Source organism: Sorex araneus, chromosome 3 (genome assembly GCF_027595985.1).
Source record: "Sorex araneus isolate mSorAra2 chromosome 3, mSorAra2.pri, whole genome shotgun sequence".
In the NCBI taxonomy this organism is placed as follows: Eukaryota; Metazoa; Chordata; class Mammalia; order Eulipotyphla; family Soricidae; genus Sorex; species Sorex araneus.
In genome coordinates this window covers 205521496-205538017 of record NC_073304.1, presented here as the reverse complement: position 1 = coordinate 205538017, position 16522 = coordinate 205521496, and the positions used below count along the sequence as shown (strand labels likewise).

The following is a 16522-nucleotide window of genomic DNA, read 5'->3' as shown; positions in this document are numbered from 1 at the left end:
TAATTTGCATTTGCTCATGTATTACCACATTTATATCACCCTCAAAAGATTCTTTTTTTGCCCATTGCCACTCTTTGTTCCTTCCTTGACCCTAGGCTACTTCTAAATATCATAAAATATTTTTATTAGTGGCATTTAATAATATGTAAACTTGGGACCAGAGAGGTAACACAGAGGGGTAAAGCTTTTACCTTGCACTCAGCTGACCTGAACACTGATGGGTGTGCTCCCAAACCCGAAAACCAACCCAAAACAACACCAGAAAGATTTCTTAAAGGATTGGAGTGAATGAATGTCTGGTATGCACAGGGACTCCTTCCATCCCCACACTGCATGGAGTTCTGTGTACCACCAGGTATATATGGTCTGGTGATTGCCATCACAGCTGAAGAGCTATGTATATATCTGTGTACATATATATGATAAACATGTATGTGTGTGCAGTTTTAGTCTCAATTATAGTCAAGACTCCATAGTGGTTAATCTTTTTTGGGTAAGGGGAAGGTAGTTGCGCCACTTCTAGCAGTGCTCTGGGCTTGCTCTAAGCTCTGAACTCAAGGATCATTGCTGGCAGTACTTGAGGCACCGTATGTGGGGATTTTGGGGATAGAAACCAGGGTCAGCCACATGCAAGGTAAGTGTACTACCAACTATTCCTCCAGTCCTCTCTGATTTTTAAAATTTTGTTTTTAGTTCTCATGTGTATATATGTATACATATGTGTGTATATATGTGTGTGTGTGTACATTTTTGGATTGGGGGGGCTACATCTGTGATGATCGGGGATTACTCCTGGGTCTGTACTCAGGAACTATTCCTGGTGGTGCAGGGGGACTAGATGGGTGTATGAGATCAAAGCTGGGTTGGTTGCATGCAAGGTGAGCACATCACCTGCTGTTCTCCAGGGCTCCAGCCCCCTTATTAATTTTTATTTTGGGGCCATACCCAACAGTGATCAGGGATGCTCCTGGTTCTGTGCTCAGCAATCACTCCTGGTGGGGTTTGGGGGACCTAACGAGGTGCATGGGATAGAATCTGTGTTGGCCAAATGCAAGACAAGTGCCAGCTGTACTATCTCTCCAGCCTCAAGAACTTTTGTTTGTTTTGTTTGATAGTGATGTTTTGTAATTTTAATTTTTTTTTTTGGTTAGTATTCTCTGATGCAGCTTAACTCTTTTAATCTATTTTCTTATATTTTAGATATGTCTTTTGGGAGATACCTGTTAAAATTAATTTTAAAAAATCCAGCTTGATGTTTGTTTAAAAAATCTTAGATAATACATTTATATATTTTATTATTGATTCCTCCGCCCCTCTCGGAGAGCCCAGAAAGCTCCCAAGAGTATTTTGCCCGCGTGACAGAGCCTGGCAAGCTACTCGTGGCGTATTTGATATGCCAAAAACAGTAACAACAAATCTCACAATGGAGACATTACTGGTGCCTGCTCGAGCAAATCAATGAGCAACGGGATGACAGCGATACAGTGATAGGTTTATTTCTACCATAATTTATGTTTTTATAAGCACATTTTCTATTTATTGTAATTTTTGTTACTATGCTTATTCTGCTACTAATTTTTCTTGTTCTTTTTAAAAAATGCACAGTTTTAATTGGCTATTCTAAGAATAGTAACATGAATATTTGACCTAAACTAAAAATTTAATCAATACTAAAAAGAAAGCTGTTTTCTAGCTTTCATAAAATTATAAATACTTTTGATTATTTATAAACTCTTGTATTCTTTCTTTTTTGTTGTTTTTTTCTTTTTTGGGGGGAGGGGTCACACCCGGGGATGTACAGGGGTTACTCCTGGCTCTGCACTCAGGAATTACTCCTGGCGGTGCTCGGGGGACCATATGGGATGCTGGGATTCAAACCTGAGTTGGCCGCATGCAAGGCAAACGCCCTACCCACTGTGCTATTGCTCCAGCCCCTTGTATTCTTTCTGAAGGGTGATTATTTGTTGTTTGTGCTTTTGATTCTAAAAGTTAGACATTACTGTTACTGTTTTATCTAATTGTTACTATTTTATCTAATTATTTTTGCTAGCTTGTAATCACAAATGGGTTGCTTTCATATGTTTTGTGATTTTTTTCATGTTATGAGTTAGTTTATTCTCTCAAAATGATTTTCATTGTTTAGCTCATATTTTATAAGGTAAATTAGAATTCTATTAGAAATAGAGGATAGGAATCATTTTATTTTTAATTTAATTTTTTATATTTTATAAAGTATTTTTTATAAAATAAGAAAACATTTATTTTATAAATTGAATAATCACAATATTTGTAGCACTGTCGTCCCATTGTTCATCAGTTTGCTTGAGCAGGCACCAGTAATGTCTTCATTGTGAGACTTGTTTTTACTGTTTTTGGAATATCGAATACGCCATGGGTAGCTTGCTAGACTCTGTCATGCGGGTGAGATACTCTCGGTAGCTTGCCGGGTTCTCCAAGACGGGCGGAGGAATCAAACCCAGGTCGGCCATGTGCAAGGCAAATGCCCTACCCGCTGTTCTGTCGCTCCAGTCCTAGATTACTGTAAGTTAATTAATTTTGTTTTAACAATAAATAGGTTGTTATAATCTGCAAATTCAAAAGCAAGTGGCATACTCTTCATGGAAAGTGAAAAATAATCTCTTTTTGGCCTTCAATTTTGTGGCTATTTTATGTACTCATAATATATAATGTTGTATTAGGGATATAGCTTAACAACAAAGTACTTTCTGTGCATATATGAGGCTCTGGATTTTTACCAGATAATGTTGAATATTTCTTCAAATAGCATAAATATTCGAAGAAATATTCAACATTATTTGGTAAAAATCCAGAGCCTCATACATTTCACACACTACCTGACTGAATGTAAACTTTTGTCCAATGGAAAAGCAGCAGGACCGTTCTGTTGTACAAGAAAGGAGACATCCACAACATCGACAGCTATTGCCCAGTCTACCTGTTGTCAGTCGTCTACAAGTTGTTCACTCGAGTCATCCTGAATAGAATAGGCAGAACACTAGACGAAGGACAACCATGCGAGCAAGCCGGGTGCTGAAAAGGATTCAGCACGATCGACCATATCCACACAATGAGCAAGCTCATTGAGGTCTCGAGAGAGTTCAAGATACCTCTCTGTCTAACATTCATCGACTTAAAAAGGCTTTCAATTCTGTTGAGACTGTATCGGTCATCGAAGCCCTAGCCAAACAAGGAGTTCAAACTCAGTACATCAAGATCCTCCTCGAGCTGTATTACGGATTCACCACCAGGAATTCACCATTCTACAAGGAAGTGATGATTGACGTAAAGAGAAGGGTTTGGCAGGGTGATACCATCTTACCAAAACTCTTCATTGCCACCTTCGAGAACGTCATTTGACAACTGGAATGGGAAGGAATGGGAGTGAAGATAGACGGTCGGCGACTACACCACCCCCACTTCGCTGATGACATCGTTCTCATAATGCCAAACATAAGCCAAGCAGCACAAATGCTGGCCGACTTCAACTGTGAGTGTGGAAATGTTGGACTGCAGCTGAATCTCACTAAGACAATATTCATGAAAAACAAACTAGTCCCTGACATTCCATTTGCTCTCAACAGAATGAACATCTCTGAATGCAGCAGCTATGTGTACCTGGGTCGAGAACTCAACATGAGGAATGACTTGGCGCCAGAACTGCGCAGGAGGAAGAGAGCAGCGTGGAATGCCTTCAAGAGCGTTGAAGAAGTTGTTAAGAGGATGAAGAACCTCCGGCTCCGGGCACATCTTTTCGACTTCACCATTCTTCCCGCACTAACATATGCCTCAGAGACCTGGGCCCTACAAAAACAGGATGAGAACGCTATTCAGGTATCCCAAAGAGGAATCGAAAGAGCTATGCTTGGAGTATCACGTCTCACTCAAGTGAGAAAAGGAACGATCAATAATCAGGGGTGCTGTCTCATTTGCGAAGGCATCGAAAATCAGATGGGCCAGACATGTAGTGCAACTTAGAGACAACCACTGGACTAGAGCTGTTAGTGACTGGATTCTGTGGGACATCAAAAGATGAGATTTTGAGATGGTCACCTATGAGATGGTTAGACTTCTTCATCAAAACCCTGAATGAATGGTTTGAGGCTTTTCCTATTCCTGGAGTGAACAGATACCCTTGGGCTACACTAGCTTTCAACAGGGATGAATGAAGACGTTACTGGCGCCCACTCGAGCAAATCGAAGATCAGCGGGATGACAAGTGATATAAGTGACGAATATTTCTTAGAACAGTAGTCATATAATTTGTAATGCAGTAGTGGAATGAGGAATACTTTGAGTCACTGCTTTAAGATATAATGTTTATTAATATTTGCATATTATTCCACATTTTTTTCTCACCTAAATAAAATTAAAAGGGTCAGAGTGATAGTGGGTAGGCTGCTTGCCTTGCATGAGGCCAACCCAAGTTCAATCCCTGACACCCCATATTTTCCCTCAAGTCCTGCCAGGAGTGATGCCTAAGCACAGAGACAGGAAACTTCTTAGTTTTCTTTTAAAATTTTTTGTCGAGTTTGGTTTTCCTGCCTCTGTCACTCCTGGTGGCGCTTGGGGCCTACATCGCATGCTGCGGATTGAACCTGTGTCATCGGCATTCAAGACAACCTCCCTACCTTATTGCTCCGGCCCTAAAAATGAAAAAGTATTTAATTTAGAGACTATCTTCTCTTTTATCTCTGTTTTCTTTAAGTCCATTTTTAGATACTTATAAATTTCCATCTTACTCTAAATACTTGTCTAGTAGGATCTTTTTAACCTATTATGAAAATTTCATACCTTGAAATTCCTCTTGCTATCATAAAAATGTGTATGAAGTAGAGAAAAGAAAAGATCTATTAAATTATTTTTTAGTAGTAGGCACTATAATTTACAAGTTATTATAGTTGAGTTTCAGACATTTGATTTTCCAACACCAATCCCATCACCAGTGTCGCCAGTGTCCCTTTCACCTCCCCCTCCCCTGTCTGCCCTATTAATAGGCACATTTTTCAGTTTGGTTGTTATAGTTCTAATCTCATGCTTACAATGTTGCTGACTCTGATTTAGATATATACATATACCACACCCCTATACCACCGGTGTACACACAAGGCCTCTGCCCCCTGCCCCTCTTGGCTCACATTTGCCTCTTCTTACCTTCCCTGCCCTTGTCATTTCTATAATCCAGAGTCAAGGATATTTAGGTATCCCTTCTTTGATGCTTTTCATTCTCTTCTCCTGAGAAGGTCTATTTGAATGGAGTTAATGGGACTTTACATTTGTGTGAAAATCCTGGTTTTTGTAGCAGTTTAGCTTTTTTATTGTTACTAAAGTGACTTGCTTTAGAGTAGTGTTAATATAAGCACGTCAGGGGCTGAAGCAATAGCACAGCGGGTAGGGCATTTGCCTTGCACGCAGCTGACCTGGGTTTGATTCCCAGCATCCCATATGGTCCCCTGAGCACCGCCAGGGGTAATTCCTGAGTAGGGAGCCAGGAGTAACCCCTGTGCATTGCCAGGTGTGACCCAAAAAGAAAAAAAATATAAGCGAGTCAGGTGTACAGTGTTACTATGTGACACCCACCCACAAAGAGCCAATAGCTGAGATGCCTTTCTGGACCCTTTAAAATGTATATTATCCAGACTGATCCTCATCCCAAGGAAAACAGATATACAAGACTATATTGTTTTTGGCTAGTCTTCTGATTCTTGCCAGACTAGTAGGGGTTGTTCACTGTGAACACATTCTGCCACCAACAGCTGAGTTGGAACATTGTGTTTATTTGTGAGAGAATTTGAGCATGAGCAATTTCAAGATTAAGTGGGGGATTAAATTCTGTTGATAAACCCAGTGAAATAATCTGCTAAAGAAAAATTACTATTATAGAGAGGTATTCATATGTAATCACTGTCACTGTCATCCTGTTGCTCGATTTGTTCGAGCGGGCACCAGTAATGTCTCTCATTGTGAGACTTATTGTTACTATCTTTGGCATATCCAATACGCCACGGGTAGCTTGCCAGGCTCTGCTGTGCCAGCTAGATACTCTCGGTAGCTTGCCGGCTCTCCGAGAGGGCAGAGGAATTGAACACGGGTCGGCCGCATGAAAGGCAAACACCCTACCGCTGTGCTATAGCTCCAGCTCATGGAAACATAGGAAAGAATAAAAATTGATTATGAAGTAAGCAAGTGGGGCATTTATCTAGAAAAGTTATATTTGGAATGATAGAGGGTGTTGGAAATAGGAGTGTGAGGATCCATCTCATTTTGAGGCATTGGCAAATAAATACAGAGGCATGAATGGTGTTATGGAAGTGCCAATATTATGGAAGGATAAAATAAGACTAAGCTTATGAGAGTAACAAAGTTTTACTTTGTATTAATATTAATAACAGCTAACATTTCCCTAATATTTTCTTATACTTATTTGATTCTTACAGAAACAGCCATGGAAAGTAGTATTAATCCCATCAGTGCACATACATGATGATCTGTGATTTAGTGGAAATATCTGGATTTCAAAGTTTGTCACTTAAAAGCTGCATGACCCAGCCAGAGCAATAGTACAGCGGGTGGGGTATTTGCTTTGCATGTGGCCAACACAGGTTCGATCCCTGGCACCCCATAAGGTCTCCTACCAGAATAAGCCTTGAATGTAGAGCCAGGAGTAAACCTTGAGTATTGCTGAGTGTGACCCCTCCCCCAAATGAAAGCTGCATGACCTTAGATAAGTTAGTTGATTATATTCTTTGATTATATTTATAAAATCTGGCCAACCATCTTCAGTGAGTATTTCAGGTTACTGCATTTCCTAATCACTGCACTGTCCCAGGGCTGATGTTCACACAGACCAAGGATTGGCTTTTTTTTTCTTTTTCTGTCAAGGGTCAAATTAGTGCATACTTTAAGGCTTTGTAGGTTCTAACTGCTTAGCTCAGCTATTACAGTCCCTCAAATCATAAGCATCCTTCCCCTGTCCCTGGCTACCTTTATTCTATCTTCCATCTCTGTGAAATTGCCTATTCTGGGTATCTGTTCATGTAAGTGGAATCATTAAATATTTGTTCATTTCACTTAGCATAACTTGAGTTTCTTTTGAGCGTTTTATTTATTTAGTGCCATCCCTGTTTCCCTTTGCTGTTGTTGCTGTTGTTGCATTGACTGGGTCGTGCACATGCCTGACTCTGGTTGGCACTTACACATTTGCTCGGTGGGGGTCACACATTTAATTGCTTGCCTGCTCAGCCCCAGTGCTCTGAGGTTTGCACTTCTCTAATTGTGGTCCGTGTGCAGGCTCATTGCGCTTTACTGTTGAAGCACATAAGTTAGGATTGTGGCACTCTCTTTGTATTCATGCATGTGCTCTCGAGAGGTCACATTTTCTGGCTGTGGCACACACATTTTTTCAGTTGAGGTGATTGCCAGGGGCTGTACTGTTTAGGTTCTTAAGTGCAGTTGGCTGCAGCATGTCCTGGAAATCACTTGTACCAGGGAATAAAGACAGCACAGCAGGACTGTTAGGCTTAAACAGCAGAAAAGTCAGGATTGCACATGTGGGGCAGTAGTAGTTTGAACTTGCTAACATAGACTCTCTAAGCCCCTGCAGTATTTCTCTGGACTTAACTTTTCAGAATTATCCATGTCCTAACCAGTGTTTCCCAAAGTGGGTGATTCTACTTCCTGTTGGGATACTGGTATGTCAGCAGAGTGTTAGCCGCAAGTGCAATTGGGAGTGCTTTCTGCATGTAAAGAAAGTAGGTTTTCAGGAGTGTTTTGCATAATTTTTCTATAAAAGGGTGGTAGTTCAAATAAATTTGGGGATCTCTGTTCTATTATATACCATCATATTCTGTTTTTTAATGATTATAAATATTCCATTGTAGGTATAGGTCACATCTTTTTTTTTTTTTTTCTTTTTGGGTCACCTGGCGATGCACAGGGGTCACTTGTGGCTCTGCACTCAGGAATTACTCCTGGTGGTGCTCAGGGGACCATATGGGGGTGCTGGGAATCGAACCTGGGTCGGCCGTATGCAAGGCAAACACCCTACCCGCTGTGCTATTACTCCAGCCCCTGTCACATCTTTTTTTATTCATGAAACTTGTACTGTTTCTTCCTCTGAGCTTTTGTGAATAATGCTGCTAGAATTTTACTTAGATAATTAGATACTGTAATTTTAATTATATACTGTTTAATTGATTAGAGCAGTATTTAGGGATCTATATCTAAGAGTGGTATTGCTAGAGGTATGGTGATTTTAGGTTTAATTTTAGTGGGTCAACTAAAGTTTTTCACAGTAACAACAACCTGCATTATATTTTATACTTTCTTTTTTACTCTTTTGTTTTGTTTTTTTGGGTGTTTATTGGGGGTGGGTGGGGAACCCCAGGCAGTGCTCAGGATTTACTTCTGTCTCTGTACTCAGATCACTTCTGGCTGGCTTAGAAGGCCAGGTGTGGTGCTAGGGATGAAACCTTGGTTGGCTGTGTGCAAAGCAAGTGCTCTCCCTGATCTACTATTATTCTGGTCCTTACTTTAATGTATTTTTTGAAAGATACTATTTTGGAAATGTTCACAATTTTCATTTTTAACATGTAAAATTGTCTTAGTATTTTTACAGATATGTTATTGTGGGTAATAACAATTCTGGGCTTGAGTTTTAATGTTTTTCTTTATATTTGAAGTATTAGATTCTGATTTCTTTGTCGTACATTTGCTGAGAAGTTAGAGAAATTCTTACATTCCTGAAAGTGAAACATGCCATAAATAAATCATGCCTCTTTTCAAACTGACAGTTTGGGATTCCCCAAATTTTGAAATTTTCATATAATAAAACACTCTTTTTTGCCTATCTTTTTTTTGGCTTTTTTTTTAAGGGGGTCACACCTGGCTGTGCTCAGGGGTTACTCTTGATTCTGCATTCAGGAATTACTCCTGGTAGTGCTCGCAGACCATATAGAATGTTGGGGATCAGATTCAGGTCAGCCTCATGCAAAGCAAGTGGCCTACCCGCTGTACTATCACTCCAGTCCTGGTTTTGTTTTTTTAATGCCAGGATATGTGTGGGGCAAGTATTTCATATGTGTGGGGCAAGTATTTCACCCCTGAACTACACCCCCAGCTCCACACTAGTTTTTTCTGATGTTAAATAAATTACATCAGGTCTGTTATTATTATCTTACTTTTGGGGGATTTGGTGTTGGGGCCATACTTGGGAAGCACCAAGAGATCACTCCCAGCTTGGTGCTTGGGGATCTTTTCCCCCACTCAGGGGGGTCCATGTGGTGCTGGATATTGAACGCAGGCTCGTGCATAAAAACATGTGGTCAGCACATTGAACTGGTTCTTCAACTCTCAATACCTTACTAAAGGGTAAATAAGTAAATAATATTAAACAGGAAAAAGAATAATTTTTAACAATACTTAAATTTTGTTAAGGACTTACTCTGTACTAGACCTGGTGCTAAGTATTTTAAACATATTTTCTGCCAGCCCCCACAATTACCTTAACTGTCTTATGTTGCAAATGAGAAACTTAAGACTTACAGATGATCTCCTTGGCCTTAAGAAGCATTGCACAGCATGTCGCAGCTCTGAACCATTAGCTGCTGACTAAACACACAGGGGTGTTTGCTCTTCCATCCGCCACTTCCCACATTCTGATACTTACACTCATCATTTTTCTAAGGAACAACTTTATGCTCTAACAGGAGATGAGGTGGAAAAGATCTGCATGCAGCAGCTAGTTCCTAAGATTAATGGCAAGGTTTGTTGTGATATATCTTACCCTCAGGCTTTATGGATGCCATTATTTTTAAGAAAACTGGAGAGAATTTCTGTGGCAGTCAGGGGATGCTTTGCTTTGTTCACACCTGAAGAGGCCAAGTACAAGTTACGCAAATAGAGGAAGATCCTGGTGGGCACCGAAGGAATCCTAACTTGGTGACTCATGATGCTCACACAATTGGTTCTCCTGACCTCTGCATCAAGGTGAACAATACCTTCAGTTGGAGACTAGCAGGATGATAGATTTCATCATCACCTTTGTCACCTTTGTTTAGCAAAGGTGACTGTGCGTGGTGACTGCCAGGGCTAACTTGGGAAGAATTGGCATGCTCACCCAGAGAAAGAGACATCCCAGTTCTTTGGGTGTGATCTGTGTGAAAGATGCCCATGGCAACAGCTTTGCCACCCGCCTCTCCAGCATTTTTGTTATTGGCAAAGGCACACACCACGGATTTCTCTTTCCTAAGGAAAAGGTATCTGCCTCCCAGTTGCTGAAGAGAGAGACAAAGGATTGGAAGGCAAGCAGAGCAGTAGGTGAAAAGCTTTTTTGGTGGCATATTTGATGGAAGGATCTTATTAAAGATAATAATACAGCACGAAAAGCAAAAAGACATAGGTGGAATTTGTTGCCTACAGTTGCATAAATAAGAGTCATATTTCTGTAAGAACATCTTTACTAGAAAACTGTGACAACTTGTTGGTATTGACAAAGAACAATAAAGTATAGCTTTTTTTTTTATTTATTTATGTTTGTGGTGCTGTAGATTGAACCCAGGCCCCCATGCATGCTAGGCAAGTGCTCTGCCACTGAACTAAATTTGTGGCCTGTGTTTTTATTTAAATTTTGGGGCCACAGTAGGCTGTGCTTAAGACTTACTCATAGCTCTGTGTTTAGGGATCACTCTTGGTAATGCTCAGGGGGATCATATGTGGTGCCAGGGATGGAACTGGAGTCTGCTGCATGCAAGGCAAACCCTGTACCTTCTTTCTGACCCTATCTTTATTTTTATTCTTTTTTTTTGTAGATGCTACATCAACATTTTTATTTAAAATTTTTTTTGCTGTTTTCTTTATTTTTTAATTTTAATGAATCACCGTGGGCTGGAGCGATAGCACAGTGGGTACAGCACTTGCATTACATGCGACTGACCCGGGTTTGATTCCTCTGCCCTTCTCGGAGAGCCCAGCAAGCTACCGAGAGTATCTAGCCTGCGAGGCAGAGCCTGGCAAGCTACCTGTGGTGTATTCAATATGCCAAAAAAAAAAAAAGAAAGAAAACCCAGTAACAAGTCTCACAATGGAGACTCACTGGTGTCCGCTCAAGCAAATCGATGAACAATGGGATGACAGTGACAGTGACAATCACCGTGAGGTGCAGTTACAGACTTACAAATTTTCATGATTGCGTTCTAGTCAAACAGTGTTCAAGTACCCATCCCTCCACCAGTGCCCATTCTCCACCACAATGTTCCCAGTATCCCTCCCCCCACTCTTCTTATTTATTCTTGAGTTTACAGTAGAGATTATATCAAACCACTTTATAGTACTATTGTGGGGATACAGGGCAATAAGGTAATTGGATTTTAATTATAGAAATTTGAAATCTACTTATTTTCATACACAGGTTTTAATGTGTTAGGCTTTTAATATAATCCCCAAGAATGCCATTTCCTTGGTATTTTATGCACTGGCAAATCATAAGAGCCAATGATGATTAAATCACTAGATCCTGGGTAGAAAATTGCTAATGATATCTACTGTTTCCATTTTGTACTTTATCATTTTCTCATTTTTCTCTTCCTTGCTTGGAATTTTCTTGCTTCCTGGAAAAACCTACTAAATGCTATGTACATTTTGTACATTTTAAAAAATCAGCTTATTTTGGGACTGGGAGTTAGAACTGTGGTCAGGGCACATGACTAGTATATAACAGACCTGGGTTGGATTCCCCACACTTCATGGTTTCCAGAGCATCTTGGGGTGCAGCCCTGGAGCCCCCAGCTCCCACCCTGAGCATTGGGCCTGTGCAGTGAACCACAGTCTGGTTGGTTGAGAATCATCAGTAACTCCACAGACCACCTGAGCATTGCTTGAGAGATCCCTGCCACACAAAATAATCAGCTTCTTACAGTTTGTTACAGATTTGTTTGAGCTTCGTATATATTTTGAGTATTGCCGTCTTTACAAATAGGTAGTTTGAAAATCCCTTCTCCCATTCAGTAGGTTGCCTTCTCATTTTGTGGTTTCATTTGTTATGCAGAAACTTTTCATTTTGCTCTAGTCCCTTGTGTTTGCCTTTGGTGAGTCATCTTTTGATTTAAAAAATCATTACCAAGGCCAGTGTCAAGTAGCTTTTATTCTGCATTTTTTGAGTTTTATGCTTTTATATCTTACATTTGCATCTTTTACTCACTTTGAGTTCCCATCAGAGACTATTATTTCATTCTAGACAAAACTGTGCTAGAAGCCAAACAGAACTATTGTCTTTAAACTAAATTTCCCATTTAATATATGAATATTTAAAATAAATGCCTTTAAAATATATCATGAATAAAACAATTTCTTTGTGGGAGTGAGTCATAATTAAAGGTTGGTAGCAATAGCCCTAATTTTATATAAATAGACTAATGTACTGTTATGAATAAACTATAAAGATGCAGTAGATACCAAGTTCTGTGCTATAATAAAATAAAACAAAACATAAGATGCCAAGTTCTGTGTTATAATAAAACATAACTTAATCTGAAATGTTTAAGATGTGCTTCATTGTAACTGGAATGTATGATTTTTAAAGTATAAGCAGAAAGCAATTTATGTTATTTCATTATAGTAGTTGATATTAGGATATTTGGGTGGGGGCACACTAGGCTGTACTCAGGGCTTACTCGTGATTCTGACCTCAGAAATCACTCCTGGTGGGGCTCCAGGGACCATATGGGATGCTAGTGATAGATCCTGAATTGGCTGCATGCAAGGCAAGCGACCTGCCTGCTTTACTAACCCTCTGACCCAATATTGGGGTCTTTTAAACTTTATATCTGATAGGGAAAAGGGAATTTACTAGAAAAATAAACATTTCATTTTAATATGAAGATTTCTACATTCAACCCTTTTGAGTAGGTGCCAGTCAAGGACCAGAGTAATCACAAATCCTTTGTTAAATTCCTTAGGTGTTTGATTTTGCCTAGGGAAGGGCAGGCACTTCCCAACGTGGACTTTCTTTGCCGAAGAGCAGATACTCTGACTGCAGGAAACTAGACAAAGAGATAGAAATAAAATAGTTACGGAAATCCTCTTCAGCAATATAGGGAATTTAATTTGAGAGCCTCTGGGTTTACTATTTTTTTTTAATTAGCAGAAATAAGGATGAGAAGTGGGTAGAATTGTGTGAAAACTCTCATTTCCCAAATTTCTCCCTTATTCTAGATGACAGCAGTTATTCAGTAATTAGGTACCTTTTCAGATGTATGGGTTTAACCAACTAGCTTTTCTAATAATTAAGCAACATCAAGATAATGGTATTTTGAAAGGAGATCAGACAAAAAGGAAGTCATTTAAAGAGATTTTTAAAGTTTGAGCTGTTGATGAAGGCAAGCCTGGCTTTCACTGAGAGTTGCTGTGGCAGCCTCAGGGAGAATATGACAGGCAGAAGGCGAACATAGACCAGGTAGAAATAAGGATTACCAAAAAGAGAGATGGAAAAAAAAAAAAAACATGACATGACATAAGTGAACAAGTAGCAGCAGCTTGAAGAAAAAAAAGATGGAGAAGAGATTAAAGAAAGGGAAGCACCGAATGATATGAACAAATATGTGAAGATGAATAGGAATTCTGAAACATGAGCTGCAATGTAGGTTGTTTACTTAGAAGTATAATTGCTAAATTTGATTTTTTTCTTAGTAGCGTCATAAATCAGTCTCTTCTCCCCACTCCCAATCCCAGTCCCCCATCTCCTCTTCTGATTTTTGTTACGGATTTAGCTGATAATTATGGTTAGAGGACTTCTAGGTGTTTGCTGTATTGTCAGCTGGTAGGAAGAAGAGTTAGAGCCAGTTTCTATTCCTCTTCTGTCTGGCCTTATTCTAGGATTAAGTGTTTCCTAAAAATAGAGTGTGTTCACATTCCTGAAGGCATAGCCCGTAGGCATTTGTAAACTTCCTCTTTGGTTAGCATAATTCATATTTTAAACACTGATTGGGCACAAATGGAAAATGAAAATTTATATCTAATCACTGGTTCTTTCCCGGAATACAGTGCATGTGTGTGTGTGTGTGTGTGTGTGTGTGTGTGTGTGTGTTTATGTGTGTGTCTGAAGAGAAATTCTAAGTATAACGCACCTAAATTTAAGCCTCTGCTTGATAAAACTATATCAGACATATCTGCCATGCTGCCAGGACATGCTGTTGGAGACTATAGATTATAACTGATTCTTTTGTTTGGGGTCTGTAACAACTGCAGGCTGCCAAAATCAGTTGCCTACTCTTTCCTCCTGTCACTAAGAAAAAACAGTGAAATATCACACAAAAAAAGCCTGGGGCAGATCCTACTAAGCATATTCCTGCCCCACTCCCCCCTAATTTTCAAAATGAGAATAACTCACTTATGTCAAAGCATTTTTCTGGTATCAGGTAATGCGGTGTATAGAAGTACTTTATAAACCATAGAGGCAAAATATAAAAATAAATTCCTATCCTCATTTCTGTCATAGTCCTGGCATGTAAGTATTTCTTATAAGTTGTTGGAGAAATGGAATGGGCAGAAAAGAAACTATAAAAATAATGGGGAAGTAATCATGTGGGTAGTTGCATGAAAGGCAGACTTACTTGAAATTCCGGACACAGAAATCGTTTCTTGAGATTGTGATTATGTTCTTCTCTGAAAGAAAGTAAAATGGAAAAAGTATTACTTAACAATGGGATATGTTTTATATCAAAATACAAAAGTAATGAATATAGGGTAGAATAGTTATATTTTGAAAAGTGAAAGTAACTTTGCTGCTTCTATTTGGATTGCCTGCTCTTTGGTTGTTTTTTCCTTTAGGACATTATCTTTTGTACATTCCTTAATTATTGTAAAGCATCTGTTAAAAAGAAAAGGCGGGGTTGCTGAAGAATACAATACAGTGGGGTAGGGGGATTACTTGTTCTGCACTCAACCGGGCTTGATCCCTGGCACCACATATGGTTCCCCAAGCATAACCAGGAGTGATCCTAGAGCACAAAGCCAGCAATAATTTCTGAGCACTGTCGAGTGTGACAAAAAAAAAAAAGAGAGAGAGACAAGAAACAAAAATCAGTCAAATTAAGGCTACATCACATTAAAAATAGATAAAGTATAGCAGATTATACCCAAAGAGGCTAATGTATAAGATGCTATGTATATTTTGTTTTTGTATATGTTTTAAAAACACAAATTATGGAACCGGAGAGATAGTACAGTGGAGAGGGAGTTTACCTTGCACACAGCTGACCTGGGTCCATCCCCAGCATCCCATATGGTTCCCTGAGCAATATCAGGAGTAATTCCTGAGTGTAGAGTCAGGAGTAACCCCTGAGCATCGCTGAGTGTGACCCAAAAAGCCAAAAAAAAAAAAAAACCAAACAAACAAAACAAGAACAAAAACAAACAAAAAAGCAGAAAATAAATAAATAAATAAATAACACAAATTAGGAAAAGAAGTTACAAGTTTTGGAAGTTACAAGTTTATTTCTTAGGGGTAAAAATTGTAGGTTGTCGTAAATATAGCATTTTTTTGTTTGCTTATTTTTTTGGTTTTGTTTGTTTGTTTTAGCCATATCCAGCAGTGCTTAGGGCTTACTCCTGGGGTCCTCAGGGGACAACCTCCTGGGGATTGAACCAGGGTCAGTTGGGTGCATGGCAAGCATTTTATCTGCTGTATCACTCCCGCCTATGAATGTAGCAGTCTTAATCTGAGTGACCAGTTGAGCCAGTACTTCCTTTAACTGTCGCACTCTCCAAAAGTATAGCGTGGACCTAGATCTATCTCAAAAGCTGCTTGTTTGTTATAGATTTTTATTTTTAAAATCCTGAATACACAAAAGCTTGTGTCAGTAAGATACTTTTCCAGTTTATTGGTAATTAAACTGTAAGTCTAGTTGTCTTTCCCAAAGTGGATGATACTGCCTGCCAGGTAGTGCCAGAACCATCCAGTGGTGCAGTAGTAGCTTCAAGAGTAATTGGATACGCTTCATGTTTGCTTCAAGAAGGCAGACTTGCGGGATTGGGAAGCGGCACCAAGTAATTATTTCCTTTTTCTTGGGAGGGGAGCATTGATAGGCCAAGTATGTGTGGGAAACTGATCTAGTTAGATATAACAGAACCTCAGGGCTGGACAGTAGCTTAACAGGATAAATGTCTGCTTCACATCAGGAGGCCTAGGTTTGATCCCTGGCACCACATGGTTCCACTGCTGTGGTCACTCCACTGCTGGGAGTCACCTTCATGGAGAGAGTCAGGAGTAGCTCCTGAACACTTCTGGGTGTGGACCTCATCCAAAATAATAATAATAATGATGATGATGATGATGATGATGATGATGAAACCAATATAGTCACTACAATGAGAAAGAATTCAGTTGTAAAATTCTTTCATCAATTGGGGCTGGAGTCATAGCACAGCGGGTAGGGCGTTTGCCTTGCACGCAGCTAACCTGGGTTCGATTCCCAGCATCCCATATGGTCGAGCACTCCCAAGAGTAATT

At 39.6% G+C, this 16522-nt stretch overlaps 1 protein-coding gene and 1 pseudogene across 1 annotated transcript in view; both read left to right on the top strand.

Annotated features, from left to right (window-relative positions):
• PPM1E (protein phosphatase, Mg2+/Mn2+ dependent 1E) overlaps positions 1-16522 on the top strand; it is a 174478-nt gene that overhangs the window by 48652 nt on the left and 109304 nt on the right. The gene's annotated exons all lie outside the window — the stretch shown is intronic.
• On the top strand, positions 9564-10571 carry LOC105943008 (40S ribosomal protein S4, X isoform-like; annotated as a pseudogene).